This window comes from Marmota marmota, unplaced genomic scaffold (assembly GCF_001458135.2).
Source record: "Marmota marmota marmota unplaced genomic scaffold, marMar, whole genome shotgun sequence".
In the NCBI taxonomy this organism is placed as follows: domain Eukaryota; kingdom Metazoa; phylum Chordata; class Mammalia; order Rodentia; family Sciuridae; genus Marmota; species Marmota marmota.
Genome location: NW_025999924.1, coordinates 6819538 through 6843156, shown reverse-complemented (window position 1 = coordinate 6843156; position 23619 = coordinate 6819538). Strand labels below are relative to the sequence as shown.

Here is a 23619-nt window from a genome sequence, read left to right as displayed (position 1 = left end):
TTATTTTTGGTGCTGGGAATTGAATCCAGGGCCTTATGCTAGGCAGGCACTCTACCAACTGAGCTATACCCTCAGCCCCCTGCCCTTTATATATATATATTTAATATTTTTTAGTTGTTGATGGATCTTTATTTTATTTATTTGTGTGTGGTGCTGAGAATCGAACCTAGCTCATCATGCATGCTAGGCAAGCACGCTACCACTCAGCTACAACACCAGCCCCTGCCCTTTATATTTTGAGACAGTCTCACTAAATTGCTTCAGGCCCCACTAAATTGTTGAGGTTGGCTTTGAACTTTCAATCCTCCTGCCTCAGCCTCCTGAGCTGCTGGGATTACAGGTGTGTGTCACAGTGCCCAGCATATTTGCTCATTTTGACAGCCTTTTCCAAACTTTCCAGACAACTTCCCTGAACATGCCCATGTTTGTCTCACTCCTATATTTTTCTCACTTCTCTTAACAGTGGCCTGTTTCTTTATCTACCCTACAATGAGCCTACCGATGGTTAACAATTGGGAAATTAATCTTTAAATCTCTGGGATTTCTATTACCCTTAGCACATAGTAGATGCTAATACATATTTAGAGACTGAAAGAATGAAGTAATTCTGTCACATAAGATATTGAGACCTGATCCAAGGCAGAGACCACAAGAACTACTCTTTGGAAGGATATAAATGGTGTCAACAGAGCTGTGATTCTTTCAATCTCAGGATCTTTGAGATTCTCTTCCTTTATTCTCTTCTTCCCTGATTTGAATATCTCATCTGGGGTCTGACATAATCAAAATATTATATTAAAGAAAATTTGTTTCCTTTTTATTCAGAAAGCCCCCTTTGTTGCTAAAATTTCCCATCTGTTACATTTTTTTTCGCTGATTTAATTTACACTTAAATTTATTTGCTTAATAATTTCCATCACCTCGTATTTTCTTAAAACCAAGTTACTTCTGAGCATCATTGTTAAGTTATGAATCATTTGGTTGCAAGGAACAAAAACTTGTTTAAGCTAACTTTAATAAGCAGCAGTTTGTTGCAATCATATAATAGCAATGTCATGGACATCTACAGGCAGGAAATTACACAACAGTAGCTCACATGTTCCACATGTGCAGTTGGAAGTTTGGGATTAGAACTGTTGGCCATCATATGACTCCCACCTTTGTTTCCCTCTTTGCTTCTCTTTACTTCACTTTTTTGAATCTTTCTTTCTTTGCATATTTAACACAGCTGTCGGGACCCCTGATGTGATAGCACCCTTGTCCACCACTATACAGCTAACTCTCTTTCCCATTCCTAGGTGAGAGAACCTAAAGGGTTAGCTTGGCCTCTTAGAACCTGAGATTCAATATGGATGAGAGGATGTGTTAGTTTTCTATGGCTATCATTACAAATTACCACAAACTTGGTGGCTAAAAACAACAGAAATTTGTTCTCTCATCATTCTAGAGATTGAAAGTACAAAATGAAGTAGTCACTAGATTCTGGAAATCCTGGGTACTCATCGATTTGTAGTTGCATCATGACAATCTCTGCTTCCCTAGTTACAGTGCTTTCCCCTGGTGGCCCCCTCTTAGTTGTGTCTCCTTTTCTGCCTCATAATGACATTGGTTATTGGATTTAGGGTCCACCTTAATCCAGGATGATCACATCTCTATTACATCTGCAGAGACCCTTATTATACTTAAGGTCATATTTTGGGGTACAAGGTGGACATCTCTTATGGGGGCTACCTTTAGATTTACTCTGGGAGGTAAAATCAAGGGCTATTTAGCATGGCTTCAAGGCTCCATTTATTTCTGGTAAATGTCTGTAGTCTCTACCTCTACCAGGAATATTTGTTTTTATCATTTTGTATCTTTTCTTCCAAGTAACATGATCTGCCAAAACAGTTTTTGTATCGTAGTAACTTTCTGGAGTCATCTTTCCTTTGGGCTAAATTAATGGCTCTTCTTTCCTTTTCCTGTAACACTTTATATACACCTCTTTGACAGCTACTTTTTGTTTATAGCACTTTATTTTACATGTCCATTTTGCCATTTAAGCTGTGCACTTTTCCTGGGTGGGGCTCTTGCCTCACTCAGTTGTATTTCCACAGTTGTATTTCCACTGTATGTGATGCAGTCAGAGGGGGCCCTCGCCAGAGGCCAAACAATGGAGCCCCCTGATCTTAAGCACAAGATCTAACGTTAAGTTCTTTGAGGTATGGAGTTGAAAGGCTCATACTGAGTCTTTCCCCGCCTTCAACCTCAACGTTTCTTTATTAAATTGTATTAATTCTCCATTCTAGCCAGTTTTATTTAATATTATCCTGTGTTATGTTCTTTGTTACATGCTCAGATCTGCTCCATCTCTTCCTTTCCTGATGCTACCATCTGGTTTAGACTTCCTCAGCATAGTCTTGTTGCCTGCTGTGGTTTGGGAATAGTTTGTCTTCCAAGGGTTTTTGTATTGGAAGCTTAATCCCCCCATGGCATTGTTAAGAGGTTGTGGGACTTTCTAAGAGGTGGAGCCTAGAGCAAGGTAATTGGGTCATTGGGAGCACTGTCCACAAAAGGAATTAATATAGTTTTTGTGGGTCCCTGGTTAGTTCTCATGAGAGGGTAGTTATAAAAGATCAATCAATCTCAGCCTCTCTGGTTTATGTCTCACCATGTAATCGCACCTCTTACATGCGTTGCTGTTGTAATATCTCCTGCCATGATGTGATGTAGTCAGAGGGACCCTCACCAGGGGCCAAATAATGGAAACCTCTGATTTTAAACTTTCAGACCCCCAAATTGTCAATTAAGTACACCTATTTTATTTAAAGTTACCCAATCTCAGGTATTTTATTATAGTAATGGGAAATGTGCAAGTATACTACCTTAGGTTCAGTGAGCCCTGCATTTCAAGATGCCCCTATGCTACTTTAATTCACATTAATCTTCCCTGTTGTACAGATATGCTCATTCATGGGTATCCATTTTATACATTTTTATATTGGTCTTTAAATCTTAGCCATGGTCAGTGGATAGTATTTTGGAATTGCATTATTAGTACCAAATTGGGTTTGAAAAGGAGATGGAGGGAAAGCTGTGGTCCTAGAAATCATAGTGGAAAGAAAATTAGGATTTCAGAAAATATTGCTTGATTCTGCAGGAAGTAAACAATGTTTTTTTTAATAATTTAGAAAGAGAAAAATATGTCATTTTTTTCTGAAATGTTTTAGGTGGCAGTAGTGTAGTCAGTGGTGGGAAATACGTCCTCCGTTCCCTGTTAAGTTCTCTGTGGCAGGTCTTGAATATTGCCAGTTAGTGGCTACTCCCTTTTAGAGGCTGAAGAAAATTAAGCAGCTGTGAATTTTCAGTTGAACTGTCTACTTCCTTATATTCTACCTGTTGGTCTACCCATGTCTGCTAGAGAGGAGTTGCAGTTTCCAGACAAAATGGTCCAGTCTTCTACTTCTCCTTGCAGTTCTTTCAGTCTTTGTTTCATGTGTATTGACACACTGTTTTTAGGCACATACATATTAGAGATTATTAAGTTTTCTTGTAGAATTGACCCCTTTAACATTATATAAATGCCCTGATAAGTTTCCTTGCTTTTCATACTTCAGTATGGTCTGTCTGAAGTTAATGTTATTCCTACTTCTTTTTGATTAGTTACTACCGTGGTGTATCTTTCTCCATCACTTTACTTTTTAATTTATATGAATATTTATGTTGAAAGTAGGTTTCCTATAAACAACATTTACAAGATGTTGATCCTTGTTCTTTTGATCCATGTGAATAATCCCTGTCTTGTAATTGGTGTATGTAGACCATTAAAATTTAAAGTGATTATTGATTTAGTTGGACTAATACCTATCATACTTGTTACTGTTTTCTATTTGTTGTCCTTGTTTTTTTTTTTCCTTCTTCTTATTGCCTTCAACTCCTTTTCTGCCTTATGTGGTTTTAATTGAGCATTTCATATGATTCTATTTCACTTCTTGCTTATCATATTAAACTTTTTAACCATTTTAGCAATTGCCCTGGAGTTTGAAAAATACATGTACAACTAATTCAAATCCACTTTCAAATGACACTATAATGCAAATAATCCCAATCCCTCCCTCCTGTGTCTTGTATCACTGCAGTCATTCATTTGGTTTATGTATAAACTATACTCATTCCCAGAGTCTTGAGGGGCTAAGGCAGGAAGATTGTAAATTCTAGGCCAACCTGGGCCTGGGACCCTGACTCAAAATAAAAAATGAAAAGGACTAGGAATGCAGCTCAGTGATAGAGTATATCCCTGTGTTCAAATCCCAGTACCATAAACAACAAAGCACAAACACACACAAAACCATAACCAAAACCCTGCAAAACTATAATGATTGAATACATTGTTGCTATTATTATTTTGAATAAACTCATCTGTTAGGTCAATTTACAATAGGAAAAATAAAAGTGTTTATTTTACTTTCACTTGTTCTTTATCTAATGCTCTTCCTTTGTTTAGGTAGATCCAAGTTTCTGACCTATATAATTTTCCTTCTCTAAAAAAACCCCCTTTTTTGACATTTTTTTGCAATGCAGGTCTACTGGCAATAAATTCTCTCAGTTTTTATTTGATCTCAGAATATATTTCTTTTTAATTTTGAGGGATAATTTCATAGGATATAAAATTCAAGGTTAATGCATTTTTTCTCTCAGTGCTTTAAATATTTCACCCCACTCTTTTCTTCCTTATTTAGTTTCTGAAGAGAAGTCAGATGTGTTTCTTTTCTTTGCTCCTCCATATATAAGGTGTTTTTTTTTTTCCCCTCTAGGTTTTTGGATTTTTTTCTTTATATTTCACTTTCTTTGGTTTGAATATGATACACCCAGGTCTAGTTTTTCTGAAATTTACCCTGTTTGCTATTCTATGTGCTTCCTTGATGTATGTGGTTTGTCATCTGACATAAATCTGAGGAATCCCAGTCTTCATTGCTTTAAATATTGCTGCAGTTCTGTTATTTCATTTCTTGTCTTCTCCATCTGGTGTTCCTATTATGCATATGTTAAACCTTTTGTAGTTGTCCTACAATTCTTGGATATTCTGTGATTATTTATTAAGGAGTTTTTTCCTCTTTGCATTTCCACTTTGAGAGTCTGTTGCTTATCCTCAAGCTCAGAGTCTTTCTTCAGTTATGTATGGACTACTAATGAGCCCATCAAAAACTTCTGTTAGAGTTTTTGATCTCTAGCATTTCTTTTTTCCTTTTCCTTTTCTTTTTAGAATTTACAACTCTCTGCATACATTATTCATCTGTTCTTGCACTCTATCTACTTCTTTCATTTGAGCCCTTAGCATATTAATTGTAGTTGTTTTAAACTCATGGTCTGGTAATTCTAATATCCCTGCCATATCTGGGTCTCCTTCTGATGCTTTCTCTGTTTCTTTCAAGTGTGATTTTTGCCTTTGAGTATGCTTTGTGATTTTTTGTTGAGAGGCAGACATAATGTAATAGATAAAAGGAACTGTGGAAAGCAGACCTTTAGCAATGTGGTGTTAAGATTTGGAGGAAGGGGAAGTGTTCTATAGCCCTGTGACAGGGTCTCAATATTTTAGTGAGCAGGTGTCCCTGGACTGTGAACTTTACAAGTTGAATCTCAGCTTTCTCTTTCCCCACCACTTAGGTGGTACAGGATTTCTAGAGAGATTGCAGTTGGGTATTTCCCTTCTCCCATTAGATGAAACTCTGGTTTCTCTCAAAGGCAGGCCTTGTTAAGAACAGAATGCTCTGCTATATTTCTAAATGATTACTCTTTCCCTCCCGCTGCCAGAAGCCTGAGATTTTTCTCCAATTATTGCTATGAGAGCTTGGTAGAATGTGTCCCCCAACATTCCATAACAGGAATGTGACCCATAACAGGGTCACCCTGGAATATTTAACTCTCAGACTTGTCCCCATTGACCCTCCAGCAATTCATTAATTACAATCTGCTATGTAATCCTGTTGCACTGTTTTCACTTGGGATCTTCCTTGGTCATCATTCTTGGAATTCTGTCCTCTTTGAAATTCTGTGTTTAGGCATCCGTTTTTCCCCTTTTATTTTGGTTTATGCTCTTGTTTTGTGTGTGATTTTCAATAACATTTTGAAGAAGGGTTTCTGGGAGAAATGTTTCTTTAAACTTTACTTTTTAAAAAATACCTTTAATTTGATTCTCTTCCCTTAATTGATATTTGGATGCATAGAACATCCTAGGTTAGAAGTAATTTTCCATTAAATAAGGCATTGATCCCTTAGTTTCTAGCTTCTGATTTTGCTACTGAGAAACTGAAAAATTTGAAACCATTCTCATTCCTGATCCTGAAAAGCTTTTTTCCCCTTTTTATTCTTTTTTTTTCTGTTTATTACACTCTTCTTTTTGTTTGTTTTTATTAGTGCATTATAGTTATACATAATGATAGGACTATTTTTGACATATTCATAAATACCTATAATGAAATTTACTTCAATGCAACCCTGAGTATTTCCCATTCCTCCTCTCTTCCCAGTCCTCTTCCTCTGTTCTGCTTGTCTTTCTTCTATTTATTGATGATTTTAAAATTGATACATTATAGTTATACATCAGAGTGGAATTCATTGTGATATATTCATGCATACACATAGCAAAGTTTGGTCAACTTCATTCTACAGTTTCCTCTTTCCCCTTTTCCCATCTATCCTCCCTCACCTTATTTATTTATTTATTTTTTGAGAGACAGGGTCTTTCTGTGTTGCACAGGATGCTCTCAAACTCCTGGATTCAAGTGATCCTAACAACCTTAGCCTCCCAAATGCTGAGATTACAGACATTCACCACAACACCTGACTTTTCTTTATTTTTAATATTCTGAATCTTCACTGTTTTACAATTTAGTGTTAATTTATTTTCATTAATTATGCTGAGGACAGCAAGGACCTTTCAATCCTGGAACATACATTCTTCAATTCTTAGAAATGCTATTACATTATTTCTTTCCCTCCATTTCTCTGTCCTCTATTTATGTAACTTCTAGTAGTCAGATGTTGACTGATCCTCATCTCTTTGTCTTTTCTTCCATCTTATGGGAACTTTCCTCAATTGTATTTTCTAAGCTTTAAATTTCAGCTCTCAGATTAGTAATTTCTACAAGCTCTTGTTCTCTGATTATGCCTTTTTCTTAGCATCTTATTTAATTTTTTTTTTTTAGCATTTAGTAACTCTGGGTCATATTTTATAGATACATTTTTTATCACTTTTTCCTGAGGGGTTAAGTAATAGTTTCATGATTAAAAAACTGTTTATTTTCAGCATTGCCTCTGTTTCTTTCAATTTTTTTCCTAAACATTGTTGAATAGGAGAAATTTAGTTAATTTGACTTTGTGTCTGAAGAAGAAGGGGAAGGTCTTTTTCAGATTTTCAAGAAACTTCCTATTTTCATTTCCCACAATTACAGTCAGTTCTTACTGTTCCTGATGATTGTTGAAAACTCCGAATGAATTAGCAAATACCGAACCACTCTCCACAGAAGAAATACACGGTTGGCTTCCCTTGAGCCTCTGGTCACGTTTTCATTAACAGAACCATATATAACCTGTTAGATATGTATTTCTGTTTAAAGATACCTTATTTAATATATAATGTTGATTCATTAACATGGAACTCATGCCCAAGTGCTTCTGCTCATGCCAAAATGAAGCTTATCTATCACTTATTTTCCTCATGAGACACATCATACAGTCTTATTTTTTTTAATTTTTAAAAATTTGTAGATGGACATATTACCTTTATTTTATTTGTTTATTTGTTTTTATGTGGTGCTCAGGATCAAGCCCAGTGCCTCACACATGCTAGGCCAACATTCTACCACTGAGCCACAATTACAGCCCTCATACAGCCTTCTTGTTCTTAAGACACTAGAAAGCACTTCAGCAAATGCTCAGGGGCCATTTGAAATAGTGAAATCACTACCAAAAGGCACAGAAATGCAAAACTCATGGCACTAAATAAACCATGGGAAGGGGGTTGGAGTTTTAGCTCAGTGGTAGTAGAGCGCTTGCCTAGCACATGTGAGGTTTGATTCTCAGCAACACATAAAAATAAATAAGTAAAATAAAGGTATGGGTCCATCTACAACTAAAGATATTTTAAAAAACAGACATGGAAAGATGCTTGTGAATAGTCTTAGAGCTCAAACAAGAAGGCAGAGTGTTGCTTTCTCCCAAATCAGCTGGGAATGTGTGCATAGGGTAACTTAAGTTTTCCAATACTGCATGTCTATGAATTAATGAAAAAGCATGGTGAGTATTGATTTGGAAATTATAAATAAACTTTAGCAAGTAGGTGAATTAAAAAATCAGAACTACATGAATACTGAAGGCCAGTTATACTGACATGGTGTCTCAAATTCCTGAGTTGCTGGGGCTCAGGTTGTAGCTCAGTGGCAGAGCATTTGCCTGGGTTTGATTCTTAGCACCACATAAAAATAAAATAAAGACACATATTTCCCCTCTCTTTAAAAAAATTTCCTGAGATGTGTGCGATGGCACAATTATGCTTACTTCTTGTCATCCCTTTTATGAATTTCTAGGTTTCAATTTTCTCATCTTTACCAATCCGTTTACTACTGATTCACTTCCCATCCACCCCCCAAATTTTTTAGTATCTTTGTTATTTTCTATTTGTTTTCCCATATGTTTTGCTTTGTGGTTCTATACTATTCCTATACATTTACTGTGATTTTTCCGGAGTTTCCTGAGAGAGTAGAGATAAAGTCAGATGCTTAACTGGCCAGGTCTTAACTAGAATTCTCTGACACACAGTACTTTTAGTAAAGTGTTATACATATAATAGGTGTTTGCATCTGTTATATTATACATATAATATATAGATAATAGATGTTTGCATCTGTTTAGTTTAATAAACTAAAGAAGTGCTTGTTTTTTATGTTAATATTTACCTTTCCTACATAGTACACTATAATGGGATCTTAAGTATCTTATATTTTGATTTACTATGTATAGACTACCTCTTTCCTCCTTGTTTCTGTTAACCTCTCTGACTTAGTGGAACATGAATTAAGGAAGATGAAGAATGGGTTTTTTAAAAAAGGACTAGAAATCATACCTTGTTTTTAATCTTAGGTTGGGTTTCTTTCCTATTGCGTCATAACCTCTTCACTAGTCTATTTATTTTCTTTATGGTTTTATCAGTTATTTATAGAAGGTTGTAAAAAATTGTAGTACTCAGAGAGATCCCAGAAATCCTAATTTGAGCCTTTGGTTTACAGAAATTGAAAGTCAGGCTGCCTTGGTTCAATTCTTGGCTCCACAACTTAACTCCACTACTTGTTTTCACTTCAGTTTCTTCATCTGTACAATAAGAATAAAGGTACTTCCAATGTCAGAGGATTATTACGAAGATTAAATGATTAATTTAAAATTTTTTAGTACTATCCCTGTCCTATAGTAAGAGCTCTATATATTATTAATTATCATATCGTTAGTAGTGACTAAGCTGAGGCTCTTGCCTGCCAATTTAGTGGATTTTCCTTTACACATGAATAAGACTTATAAACATTATTTCAGAATCAGCTATCATTATTTTCTTTCCCTCAGTTTTTTCCTTGTTTGAAGATAACTGCATGATTGCACATTTCTGCTTTCAAGCTAAGATACTCTAGGATTTCACTTATTACCACATTCATAAGAACTTCCTGAACAGAAACTTTAAAATTCAGTCACTTCTTTTATGGTTCTTTCAGATGACACTTCTCCTTTAAAGTTGAGTGGCTTGACAGATGAGTATGATTCTTTCTTTATTTATTTCAGTTACAATAATACAATCCATTTCCCAGCATGAGTGGATAAGTGCCACCCTAAGTTGGGCTGGGCTTAAAAGCAAAGGAAAAGCCCCCAGACAACTAGAGAGGAAATGCACATCTTTGTGCATATAAATTAAAGTCCAGATCACCCTCTCGGTTCTGATTTGTGCTGTAGAGAAAGGAGTTGCCTTTGAGGTGGATCCTTTGAATCATCACCTGTGGAATGCCACCTAGTACTGAAGGTGAGTGTCATCTCATTTTGAACAGTGATAACCCAGGCTCTTTTCTTACCATGTAAGAATCTTCTTCTGCTGTCTTCAGTCAAATTATGGGTCAGAACCCATCACATTACAGTTTATGTTGACAGGTACAGGGAATCTGCTCTTTCAGCAGGTAATATTTTAACACACTGGGTGTTGGTGGGGAGTCATGGGTGTCAGGAATCAGAGACTGGGGAAACTATCTAAATATAATGGATTTATCTTTCAGAAAAAAAAGAGAAAATTAGCTGAGGAGAGGCAGAAAAAAAAATCCTATGTGTACTGGTGTTTGACAACAGGAGAGCTAGGGGAGAACAAATGATGAATAGCTATGATGTGGTTTTAGTGGAGAGCCTATGCTTTGGAATCCGACAGCGTGGTTTTGAATCCTGTTTATGCCACTTACAAACTATTATTTTTAAACTATTTCTATGTTGTCTCTGAGCCTCAGTTGCCATCTCTGTGAAGTGGAGATACCAACTCTACAGGGATTTTAAGGAGAGAATAAAATTCATGTAATATTATTAGCACTTGTTAGTCTTGTATGTTATATTATGATTCTTTTCTTTCCAATTTTGTTTCTGGTCATCTCAGAATGTTCTTGTATAGAGGCAGCCCAAATCCCAGGTGGGTTTATAGACTTTAAAATGAAGGCAGTCATCTGATAGCTCTTACTCTTATCTTAGGAAAGCTATGTACTCAGTGTCCTCATCCAAAAAATAAGGATATTATTAGTTTATTAGGTAAAAATTGTCACTGTTTGGATGTTTTGGGCAATTTTGAAAATAGCAATTCCATATTATTTAACCTAAAATATAATAATAGATGCATTATAAAATACACAAATGTAAATATTAAACATTTAAATAAAAAAATGCAAATATCTTTCCTATTTACCTCAAAGGGGAGGAAGAAAATTCTTGGAAAGTGCCTTGTAAATCTAAGGCGATTATTATTGCTACAATAATATCTGCAGGCTCCAAATCAACATTTAAAAGGGAATGAGAAATTCTAGTTGATCAACGAAGTAAAACTTTAAGCCAAATCCTTCTAGTCTGTGAGAAATTCTGAGGGACCAAGGAAGGTTGGGCAGCCTACTGCTTCCTTCCCAGAATATGGGTGGCAAAGAGGAGGGAGAGAATTCTAGGGACAGTATTCCAGTCAGTGAGTTAACTATCTATAGACTGCTTGCCCTGGGAGGGGGAATCAAGCAGCAAGGCCACCCATCCTCACTAAGTCCTTCAGAATTTCTCACCAACCACTAGAGCTTGGTTTCAAGTTTTACTGTTCTGTGTTTGGCACAGAGTGGCTATCAACAAATATTAGTTGAGTGAATGTATGAGCAACTCACTGAATAAAGGAGTAGAGCCTGCCCTGGGAAAATCACATGGTGGTACATTTTTGTACAAGTAAAATAAGATCAAGTTCAGCCTCTAGGACACAGCCTTGCATGAGAACTGATTTGCCAGAGGATAATATGTGTGTGTAGGGTGTGTGTTATGGGGGAGTGCAGGGCAGTACAACAGCCACATTCTATTTCTTAACTTTGGTCATATGAGATAGGATGTAGGCAGATGGGGATAATTTAACATGATAAAGTTTGCAGCATCTACTGGCTGAGGCCATGGCACCCCTCTTTGCTTCTCCATCCTGCCTTGTCCCTAGTCACTGCTGGTAGCCACCAATAATTGCTTGGATTTATTTCTAGTCATCCTAGTCCTAATGATGGCTACTTGTAGGTTTTTGTCCTTAAAGATAGGACATCATCCCTGGCTTAAGCGGGATTCACTGTGTACTTAAGAGTCCTTTAGTCTAGCATGGCTTGTTCATAGTACTGTTTGAAAATTCTAGGTTTCCATTAAATGTTTTATTCAAATGAAGTCTCTCCAGCAGGAGAGTATCTATTTCTAGGAAGTGGCCTCTCTTTAAAAGCCAGTTATTCAAGACTTTTCCATTTCAAAAGTTAAGACTGATGAGCCAGGGATGCAGGAAATGGTTGATGGTTCTCCTCGAGAGCACAGCAGAATCTTAGGGAATTTCCTGTATTTCAGATTTGGAGAGGACAATTTGCCTTCAGAAGACTGATATATTGAAACACGTGAGCAATAGAGTTTCCATGGACTGGAAGGTGCACATCTCTTGTTCAGGGCTCCTCTTTTGTTAAGTCAGTAATCTGAAAAGGCTTCACAGAATCTGAGCATTCAGGGAGGAAGATTCTTGGTTTTGAGGTGTCTTTCATCAAGGCTGTGGTGAACTCTTGTGGCTGCACTGCTAGAGTCTATTGCTCTCAGTGAGAGGAAATTTCATCATTTCCTCCTATAGATAATACTGGTTAAAAACTACCAACTTTTGCATATTAGCCATTAATGTTGTACATTCTAAGCTGGCCTCTCCTTTCTGCCCTTAAAGTGTCCTTCCATTTAGGACTCAATTGGTTGAATGTGTTCCTGCAACTAAAAAGCAATTAAGATTTTTTCAGATCCACCTGTCTGATCTGTTTCCTTGGCTGGAATTCTGAGTAAATGCAAGTTCTACAAGTGTACAGTGACCCACCAAAGACAACTAGGATCACTTTTGTGTACAGATTTTACTAAATGAATTCATTTAAACTTAATTCTAAAATTCTGGGAATTATTTCACATTAGTTTGCATTTACTACCAATAAGCAGTCATTTCTTTTTTTTAAAATGTTCTTTTTAGATATTCATGACAGTAGAGTGTATTTTGACATAATATACATACACAGAGTGTGACTTATTCTAATTAGGATCCCATTCTTGTGATTGTACATGATGTGGAGTTTCACTGGTCATGTATTCATATATGAACATAGGAAAGTTATGTTTGATTTATTCTGCTATCTTTCCTATTCTCATCCTCCCTCCCTTCCCTTCATTCCCCTTTCACTAATCCATTGAACTTCTATTCATTCCCCTGTTTATTTTGTGTTAGTATCTGCATATCAGAGAGAACATTTGGCTTTTGGTTCTTTGAGACTGGCTTATTTCACTGTGCATGATAGTCTCCAGTTCCACCCATTTACTAGCATAATTTCATACTTCTTTATCGCTGAGTAATATTCCATTGTGTGTATATACCATATTTTCTTTATTCATTCATCTGTTGAAGGGCACCTAGGTTGGTTCCATAGCTTAACTATTGTGATTTGAGCTACTATAAACATTTATGTGGCTGTTTTACTGTAGTGTGATGATTTTAAGTCCTTTGGATATATGCTGAGGAGTGGGATAACTGGGTGAGATGATTATTTTATTTCATGTTTTCTGAGGAATCTCCATACTGCTTTACAGAGTGGCTGCACCAATTTGCAGTCCCACCAGCAATGTATGAGCAATGTATGTATAGAGGGTCTCAGTTTTTAGAATGCTACTCTTTTCAAGGGCTACAACTTCCCCAGCTTTCCCCCCACATCCTTGCCAACATTTAATGTTTCTTGTATTATTTATAATTGCCATTCTGACTGGAGTGAGATAGAATCTCAGTTTGGTTTTAATTTGCATTCCTCTAATTGCTAGAGATGTTGAACACTTTTTCATATATTTGTTCACCATTTGTATTTCTTCTTCTGTGAAGTGCTTATTCATTTCCTTTGCCCATTTATTAATTGAGCTATTAGGTTTTTTTGGTGTTAAGTTTTTTAATTTCTTTCTATATCCTGCAGATTAATGCTCCATCTGAGGTACAGCTGGCAAAGATTTTCTCCCATTCTTTAGGCTCTCTCGTCATGTTCTTGATTATTTCCTTTGCTGTGAAGAAGCTTTTTAGTTTGATACTATCCCATTTATTGATTCTTGATTTTACTTCTTGTGAATAAGCAGTCATTTCTGTGGTGGTCCTTTGGTGAGGGGGAAAGTGGAAAAGTTTCTGGAGGACAGTTAAGCATTAGAATAAGGGTTTTGTCAGAATGACAATGCTCATTGGCTTTCCACAGTCACTAGCTCATTTCTGTCCATAGGTGCTCTGTGCTCTCTGTGGGATACTGTTATTACAGCATTTACGATGTGGTATTTGAAATAAACGCCAATGCTCTATCTCTCTAAGTAGATCCATGGCCTTCAACCCTTTAATGCTCAAAATCACTGGAGGAATTACAACACAAGAATCATCAGTATCTAACTCACTGTAGCATTTGTAGTTTGAAAAAAAATGCAACTGTTCTCCTCTCTGTCCTTTATCTTCTTCCCCTTATTAAAAATCACTGAGCTAAGGGGCTGGGGCGTGGCTCACAGCAGAGGGCTTGCCTAGCACATGTGGGGCACTGGATTCAATCCTTAGCACCACAAAACAAATAAAATAAAGGCATTCTGTCCATCTACAACTACAAAACAAGATTTTTTTAAAAAAATTACTGAGCTAGAATGTGACTTCCTTCAAGTCATGATGGGCTCTTCTTTTATTCTCAGTCCCTAACCTGTGGCTGGGACAGTGTGAATGAATCCAGGAATGCATTAAGTCATTGCCAGCCAATTCATGAGAGCGCCAGGGTTGGAATATAGAGGGTCTCAGTTTTTAGAATGCCAGTCTCTTCAACTGCTACAACTTCCCCAGCTTTGTCTCTGGGTGTGATTTAGTACTGTTGACTTTTAATTTTCAGTTTCTTTTTAAAATTTCACAAATAATTGGTATGTATTCTCTTGATGAAGGAACCAAGCAATACTTACCATTAACTTAAAAACATTTTAATATATTAATATTTTATTTAACATTTAGTAGTCATAAGATTTAAAAATGCAAAAATACTTGGCAAAGTAACAGTTTTAACTTTAGCAGACACAATCACTTATTTATTAAATTATTGGAACTGTCAACATTTCTGTTTTTATAGTGTCCACAGTTGGACCTCCTTCACTCACTTTCCGAAGTGCTTTTAGGACATGTAACTACTGGAAGCTGAGATTAAAGGTGTGTCTTTTGCCCAAGAGATGGAGAAAAGTGAGATAATGTTCTGAATGATTAGACACAAAAGAGTGCTATTAGTATTATGATTAATTTTTTAAGGACACATTTATTCTTCTTCCCTTTATGTTTTATACTCATTTAAATCAAAGTGGCTATTTCATGAGAGAGAGGGAAAAAAAACCTTCTACAGAATAGCATAGGCACTAACTGTTGCTGTGATGTAACAAGTTTTTCTAAAAAAATTTAAACAATTTTATTATAATTATTAATGCAAATTAATTATACAAAAGAATGAGTTTCTTTTCTTTCTTTCTTTTGATACTGGGACTTGAATCCAGGGGCACTCAACCACTGAGCTACATCCCCTGATCTCATTCCTGATTTTAGAGGAAATGCTTTCATTTTTTTCCCCATTCAGTATTTTTATTTTATTCAGCCTTTTTAATTTTTTATTTTGAGACAGGGTCTTGCTAAATTGCTGAGGGCCTCTCTCAATTGCCAAGATTGGCTTTGAACTTGCAATCCTCCTGCCTCAGCCTCCTGACCTGCTGGGACTACAGGCGTGTGTAATGACTTCCAGCTTGGATTACTTGGTGTTAGTTTTTTAGTTTTTTATATATTCAGGATATGAATCCTTTTTATATATTCTGGATATGAATCCAGAATATATGAATAGCTGGCAAAGATTTTTCTCCCATTATGTAGGATACCTCTTCACTTTTTTTTTAATTTTTATTGTTGGTTGTTCAAAACATTACATAGTTCTCGATATATCATATTTCACACTTTGATTCAAGTGGGTTATGAACTCCCATTTTTACCCCGTATACAGATTGCAGAATCACATCAGTTACACATCCATTGATTTACATATTGCCATACTAGTGTCTGTTGTATTCTGCTGCCTTTCCTATCCTCTACTATCCCCCCTCCCCTCCTCTTCACTTTTTTTAAATTAATTTTTTTTAGTTGTAGATGGACACGAGATTTTATAAAATAAAATTTTATTTTTTTGTGGTGCTAAGGATCAAACCCAGTGCTTTCCACATGTGAGGCAAGCATTCTACAATGAGCCCCAGCCCCAGCCCGTCTCTTCACTCTTGATTATTTCCTTGCTGTAAAGATGCCTTTTCATTTAATATAACCCCATTATCAATTCTTACTATTATTTTCTGAGCTATTAGAGTCCTATTCAGTTCATTGTTGTCTATATCAATATCTTGAAGTATTTCCTGTTTTCTAAAAGTAGTTTCAGTATCAGGTCTTATATTAAAGTCTTTGATCCATCTTGAGTTGATTTTTGTACAAATTTATAGGAATTTAGTTTCAGTATTCTACAGGCAGATCTCCAGTTTTCCTAGCATGGTTTGTTGAAGAAGCTGTCTTTTCTCCAATGTGTTTTTGTCAAGAATCAGATAGCCACAGATGCATGGTTTTGTTCCTAGGCCCTCTGTTTTATTCCATTGGTCTCCATGTCTGTTTTTGAGCCAATTTCATGTGTTTTTGTTACAGTTGCTGTATAGCATATGTTAAAATCATATAAAAACAGCGCCTCTAGCACTGTTCTTTTTGTTCAGTATTAATTTTTGTTAAGGGTTACTTTCCTGATTTCTTTCTTAGTGAGTTCATTGTTGGTGTATGTTCTTTTTGTATCTTGCTACTTTGCTGAATTTGTTTCTCAGTTCTAAAAGACTTTGGGCGAACTGTAGAGTTTTCTAGGTATAGAATCATACGATCTGCAAATAGGGATAATTTGACTTCTTCCTTTCTTATTTATATCCCCTTTATTTATATCTTTTGTCTGATTACTCTGGCTAAAGTTTCCAATGATATATTGAATAAGAGTGGTGAGCATGGGCACCCTGATCTCATTCCTGATTTTAAAGGAAGTGCTTTCATTTTTTTCTCCATTCAGTATGATGTTGGCCATGGGGTTTGTCATATATAGCCTTTATTATATTGAGCTATGTTCTTTCTATACCTAGTTTATTCAGAGTTTTTATGAAGAAGGAATGTTAACTTTTATCAAAGCCTTTTTTCCTGCATCTATTGAGATAGTCCTGTGGTTTTTTTAATCCTTGATTATATTTGTGTAGTAAATTACATCTATTAATTTGCTTATGTTGAATAAAATTTATATTCCTGGAATGAAACCAACCCAGTTATGATGTATGATCTTTTCAGTGTGATGATGACTTCAATTTGCAAGTATTTTATTGAGAATTTTTGTATCTATGTTTATGCAGGATATTGGTCTATAGTTTTCTTTTTTTTGTTGTTATGTCTGCATCAGGTTTTGGCAGCAGGGTAATACTGGCTTTATAGAATGAGTTTGAAAGAATTCCTTCCCTTTTGATTTTATGGAATAGTTTGAGGATCATGGGTATTAGTTCTTCTTTAAAAGTTTGGTAATATTCAGCAGTGAATCCACCCAGTCCTGGGCTATTCTTTATTGGGAGAGTTTGTTATTGCTTCAGTCTCAATGCTTGTTATTGATCTATTTCAATAGATCTATTTCCATTTTTTAATATGCTCTGGTTCAATCTTGGTATGTCATATGTGTTTAGAAATTTGCCCATTTCATCTAGATTTTCCTATTTATTTGCATATAACTTATAAAAATATTTTCCAGTGATCCTCTGGATTTCAGTGGTATTTATTATAACATCTCCCTTTTTGTGTCTACTTTTGTTTTATATGGGTATTCTTCCTTTTGTTGACTTTGGCTAAGGATTTGTCAATTTTGTTTATCTTTCCTAAGAACACACTCTGTTTCATCAATTCTTTTTTTGGTGGTTGTATTTTTAGTCTCTATTTATATTTTAGAGACCAAAAATATTTCCAATATTTCTTATTCTTTTCCATCTACTGATATTTGATTTGTTTTTGTTCTTGTTATCCTAGGAATTGAAATGAATCATTAGGTTATTTTTCTGAGACCTCTGTTTTTCTACTGTAGGTACTTACAGCTATAAACTTCTCAAAACTGCTTTTGCTGTGTCCTATATGTTCTGGCAGGTTTCATTTTCATTTTCATTTGATTCTAGAAATGTTTAAATACCCCTCCTGATTTCTTTAATGATCTACTTCTTGTTAAAAAGTGTATTGTTTAATATTCATGTGTTTCTATATTTTCTGTCATTTGTCTTGCTGTTTACTTATGGTTTTTTTTTTTCTCTCATGGTGTGATAAGAAGGAAAAAGTATTTAAAAATTTTATATTTGTTAAGAGTTCCTTTATGGTGTAAAATATAATCTATTTTAGAGAAAGTTCCATGTGCTGATGTTATAGTTTAGATATGAAGTGTCCCACAAAAGTAATGTATTAGACAATGCAAGAATTTTCAGAGATGAAATGATTATAAAATATAATCTATTCAGTGAATTAATCCATGGATATAGATTAACTGGATGGTAACTGTAGGCTAGGAGGGTGTGGCTAAGGAGATGGGTGAGTGGGGTGTGCATTTGAGGTTTATATTTTGTCCTTGGTGAGTGGAGCTCTGTTTCCTGTTTCCATGTCCTGAGCTGCTTTCCTCTTCCGTGCCCTTCCACCATGATGTTCTGCTTCACCTTGGGCTCAGGGTTAGGGAGTTGGCCTTTATGGACTGAGACCTTTGAAACCATGAGCCAAAATAAACTTTTCCTCCTCTAATTGTTCTTGTTAGGTCTTTTTGTCACATGAAAAAAGGTAACTAAAACATCTATTGAAAATAATGTATATTATCTAGTTGTATCTAATAAAATAATCTATATGTGTCAAGCCCATTTGGTCTATAGTATAATCTGTGATGTTTCTTTTTTAACTTTTTGTCTGGAAGGTCTAACCATTGGTGAGAGTAGGGTATTGAAGTCACTATCATTGTATTTGGGCCTACATCATATCTTCCTTTATGCCCTACAGTGTTTGTTCTCTAAAATTTGGTGCTCCAACATTCGGTGGATATATACTTAAAATTCTTATATCTTGATGGATATTCCCTTTTTTGTCTCTTCTGACTGATTTTGGCTTAACTTCTATTTTGTTAGATATGAGTGTAGCTATTCCTGCTTGATTTGGGATACTATTTGATTAGAATATTGTTCTACTTTTTTTCATTTTCAGTCTGTGGTCATTTATTCTGTATATCATTGCTCACAAGAAGAGTTTCTTGCAGACAGCCAACAGCTGGTCCTTTTAAAAATCCAATCAGTTAGTCTGTGTTTATTAATTAGAGAATTCAGGCCATTTTCATTTAGGGTTATTGACTTGTCCTGTCAGTTTGTTGTTTTTCTTCTGGTTGTTTTTAATGATTTAAGTTCATTTCTTTCTCTCCTCTTCTTCTCATTTTTATGGTTTACTGAATTAATTATGGTTGAGTTATATTGCCATATTTGATTCTCTTTATTGTTTTTTAAATTATGTATGCATGAGAGTAGAATTCATTTTGATGTAATTATAAAATAATGGAATATAATTTGTTCTAATTGAGTTCCCAGTAGTTCCCCTTCCCTACCCATTCTCTCACCCCCTGTTCTCTTCCCTCTACTTACAGTTCTTTCTGCTATTTACTCATAGTTTTTTTAAAAAAATTAGTGTCTTGTGGATGTACATGATGGTGAGATTCACTGTGGTATATTAATATATATACATAGGAAAGTTAGGTCAGATTCATTGCATTGTCTTGCCTTATCCATCCCTCTTCCTTTTCCTTCATTCCCCTTTGTTTATTCCTTTGTCCACTCATCTTTCTTTTATTCTTTTTTTATCCCCCTCCCAATATTTGGAATTATCTTTCACATGTCAGAGAAAATCTTTGACCTTTGATTTTTTGGAACTGGCTTATTTTACTTAGCATGGTAGTCTCCAGTTCCGTCCGTTTATGGGCAAATGCCATAAAGTCATTCTTATTTATGGCTAAGTAATACTCCATTGTGCATATGCCACATTTCCATCATCCATTCATCTGTTCAAAGGCACCTCATTTTGCTCCATAGCTTGGTTGTTGTGAACTGTGCTGCTATAAACATTGATGTGACTGTGTCATTGTAGTATGCTGGTTTGAAATCCTCTGGATATATACCAAGAAGTGGGCCATATGGTGGGCCCCATAGTGGTTCCATTCCCAATTTTTTGAGGAATCTCCATATTGCTTTCCAAAGTGTTCACACTAATTTGAAGTCCCACCAACAATGCAAATCTTGTTTGATTCTTAATTCTCATTTGATTGTAAACTTTTCTAGTAAGATTTATTCTTTCCCATGCTTTTATGATTGTGTTTGTCTTGCCTTATCCTTTATGTATAGGATTCCCTTAAGTATCTTCTGTAATTCTGATTTAGTGATCATTAATTCCTTTAGTTCTAATCTTGGAAGGTTTTATTTCACTTTCAATTCTGAAAGATTGCTGGAAGATTAGCAGTTTGTTTTGTTTGTAGGATTTGAATTATAGTACTTCACACCCTCCTGGCTTTTAGAATTTCTGGTGAGAAATGTGATGTTAATATAATGGATATGCCTTAATAAATGACTTGGCACCTCTCTCTTTCAGCTTTCAATATTCTTTCTTTGTTGTGTACTTTTGGCAATTTAACTACAATATGACATGGAGAGGTTATTTTCTGGTCATTATCTAAATGAATCCTTTACTTTGATGTAAGCATCTCCTAAGATTAAGGAGATTTTCTCCTGTTATTTTATGGAATAGATTTTCTATGCCTTTAGTCTATACCTTGGCTCCTTTGTCTAAACCAATTATTTAGGTTTGGTCTTTAAATTTTGTCCCACAGGTATTGTTTGTGATTTCTTTTTTCCCTTTAAAACTCTCTGAATGTGATAATTTGTAATCTTTGTCTTCAAATCTTGATATTCTTTCTTCTGCTTGATTTAGTCTATTGGTATGCTAGTCAGCTTTTTTTAAAAATTTTTTTTATTAGTTGCTCAAAACATTACAATGATCTTGACATATCATACATTTGATTCAAATGGGGTATGAATTCTTATTTTTCCACATTTACAGATTGCAGTATCACATTGGTGTGAAGGGGAAAAGAGAGAGAGAGAGAGAGAGAGAGAGAGAGAGAGAGAGAGAGAAATGTTAGTCAGCTTTTTATCACTGTGACCAAAAGACCTGACAAGGAGGAAAAGTTTATTTTGGCTCACAATTTAAGAGGTTCACTTCATAGTTGGCCAACTGCATAGTTCTGGGCCTAAGGTGAGGCAAAACATCGTGCAGAAGGGCATGACAGAGAAAAACTACTCAATTCATGACAGCCAGCAAACAGAGATCTTGAGTGCAAGGAGTCAGGGATAATAAATTCCCAAGGGAAACCTCCTGTGATTTAGTTCCATCATTCATGCCCTACTTGCTTATAATTATCACCCATTGATTCATTCAAATCATTAATCCATCTAATTAATTAATCCACATATTAGGTCACAGCTCTCATAATCTAATCAATTCACCTCTGAATATTTCTGCATTTTTCACACATGAGTTTCTGGGGGACTCCTCATAACTAAACCAAAATAATTGGTGAGGTTTGCAGTTGAGTTTTTTGTTTCCTTAAGATTTAAGACTAGTTTATTTTCAGAATCGTCATCTCTATTGATTTGTTTTCTCATATCTTGTATTCTCTTCCTTAATCCATCAGTTGTTTATTTGTATCTTCTTTGATGTCATTGATCATTTTAAAAATCAATCTTTTGAATTCTTGGGCATTTTATCTACTTTGATGTCTTTGGATTCAGTTACTGAAGAGTTATGAACCTTTGGAAGATTATATTGCCTTGTTTTTTCATTTTTTTGTGTGTGTTTCTGTATTAAGATTTGTGCATCTTTTGAGATGGTTCTCTCTTCCGCTTTTATGTGAGGATCATCTTAGCATCCTTTACTTGATGGCTTGGTCCCCAGTACAACTCAGGAGAAAACAAATCATGGTAACAATAACTCGTACTTGTAGCATCATCAGGTTTCCCTCCCTACAGGGGGCCAGGGTTAGGGTCATGGACTGCTTTATGCTTTCTCTGAGTTGCCTTTTTGCTTTTCTCTACTTTTTAGTTTTCCCATTACCTCTTTATTCATTCTCAGGGCCCTTCCTCTCTTTTTCTTCTGAAAATATAATTTCTCTTTTGTCGCCCTGACTCTTGTAAATCACATAAAAGACACTTTTATTCCACCTCTTACCTGGAAGCCTGTGACCAGTTTTTATTGATGATATATTTATATTTATAGATCTACATTCTCATTCTGCTTTATTACTTCAGGCATGTTGGATTACTTATATATTTCAGTTGGTTCATATATGGGAAAATTTTATCTTTGTAAAAACTGCATGTGACCTTTTCTGAAATGATTTATTTTATTGAAAACCCTTTTTTCTTATGGATGTGTCAAATGAAAATGTAGCATCATTCATTTCTTCTGAAACAATGAGTTACTGTTTTTGCATTTCTTTTATTTTTAGACTCTGTCACCATCTCATCTAGGATAAGACAAGGAGCCAGGAATCTTTTTGTCCTAATAAACCCCTAGGATACACAAGCAAAATTGAATGTCTAACATGTTACAGACATTACCTTGAATAACAAGGCCTCAAAGAGGCATCAGAGAGATTTCACTTTCACAAAACTGGCTGTATATAGGGTAGTTAGCAAGTAAACTATTACACAGTATTCTCTGTGACAGGTGCCATAGCACAGACGACATGTTGGAAGGGGTGACTCAAAGGAGGGATTGACTGCTCAGCTCTGTGTGAGAATCCAGGGACAACATTTTAGAGAAGGTTAGCTTTGAGATGAGTTTGGAAGATATTTGCCCAGGAATAAGGGTGTGTGTCAGGAAAAACAAAATGTCTTGATTTTCTTCTAATCGCATACCATAATCATCACATAATGCTTCTGACATCAGGTGGGTAGGGATTTCTCCTACCAGTAAGCAAACAATTAGTTCTGCAGCAGCAGATATGGCAGGGTGTCCTGTAATCCAATTATATTCTGTTGGAGGTAGCAATAGATCCCACATGTTGGAGGCTCAGTCTCCAAAAATCCCTCTCCCCAATTTTAGATGCCATGATAAAACCTAGGTTGTTTTTTCTGTGCTTCTGATTGACTGGCTAGAAGTTGGAGTTTACAACTTCCTACTTGGATTCAATTAATTTGTTTAAATGGCTCACAGAACCCAGGGAAACAGGTTTATTATAAGGACTAATACATATATTACATACAATATTATGTATATATACAAGGTTATATTATATATACAATATTATAAATAATAATACAAAGAATACAAATATTGGGGGAGGGGTGCAGAACTTCCACCACTCTTCAGGAATGTCCACCTGTTTAGCTATCTGGAAGCTCCTGGACCCCTGTCCTTTTGATTTTTATGGAGACTTAATTGCATAGGCATGATTTCTAATAGACTGGAAAAAAACAACAAAACCTGTATGTGTAGTGTTTTTTTCCTCAAGAATATGGGGAAGGATCCTTGTGGATGAAGGGAGTCCTATGGTCTATTGAATAGGTCAGAGAATTTCATTATGTCCAGCTCCAAGACAAAAGCAGAAGAAGGTTTGAGTTTCTATGACCCAACTTGGAAAAGAGAAATTCTAGTTTCTATGACCTGTCTTGGGAGGCAGTTTTGATGAAGACCAAAAAAAA

General features: G+C 35.5%; 1 protein-coding gene across 2 annotated transcripts in view; it reads left to right on the top strand.

Annotated features, from left to right (window-relative positions):
* The window catches only part of Il31ra (interleukin 31 receptor A), a 95732-nt gene that overhangs the window by 23778 nt on the left and 48335 nt on the right, over positions 1-23619 (top strand). The window lies entirely within an intron of this gene.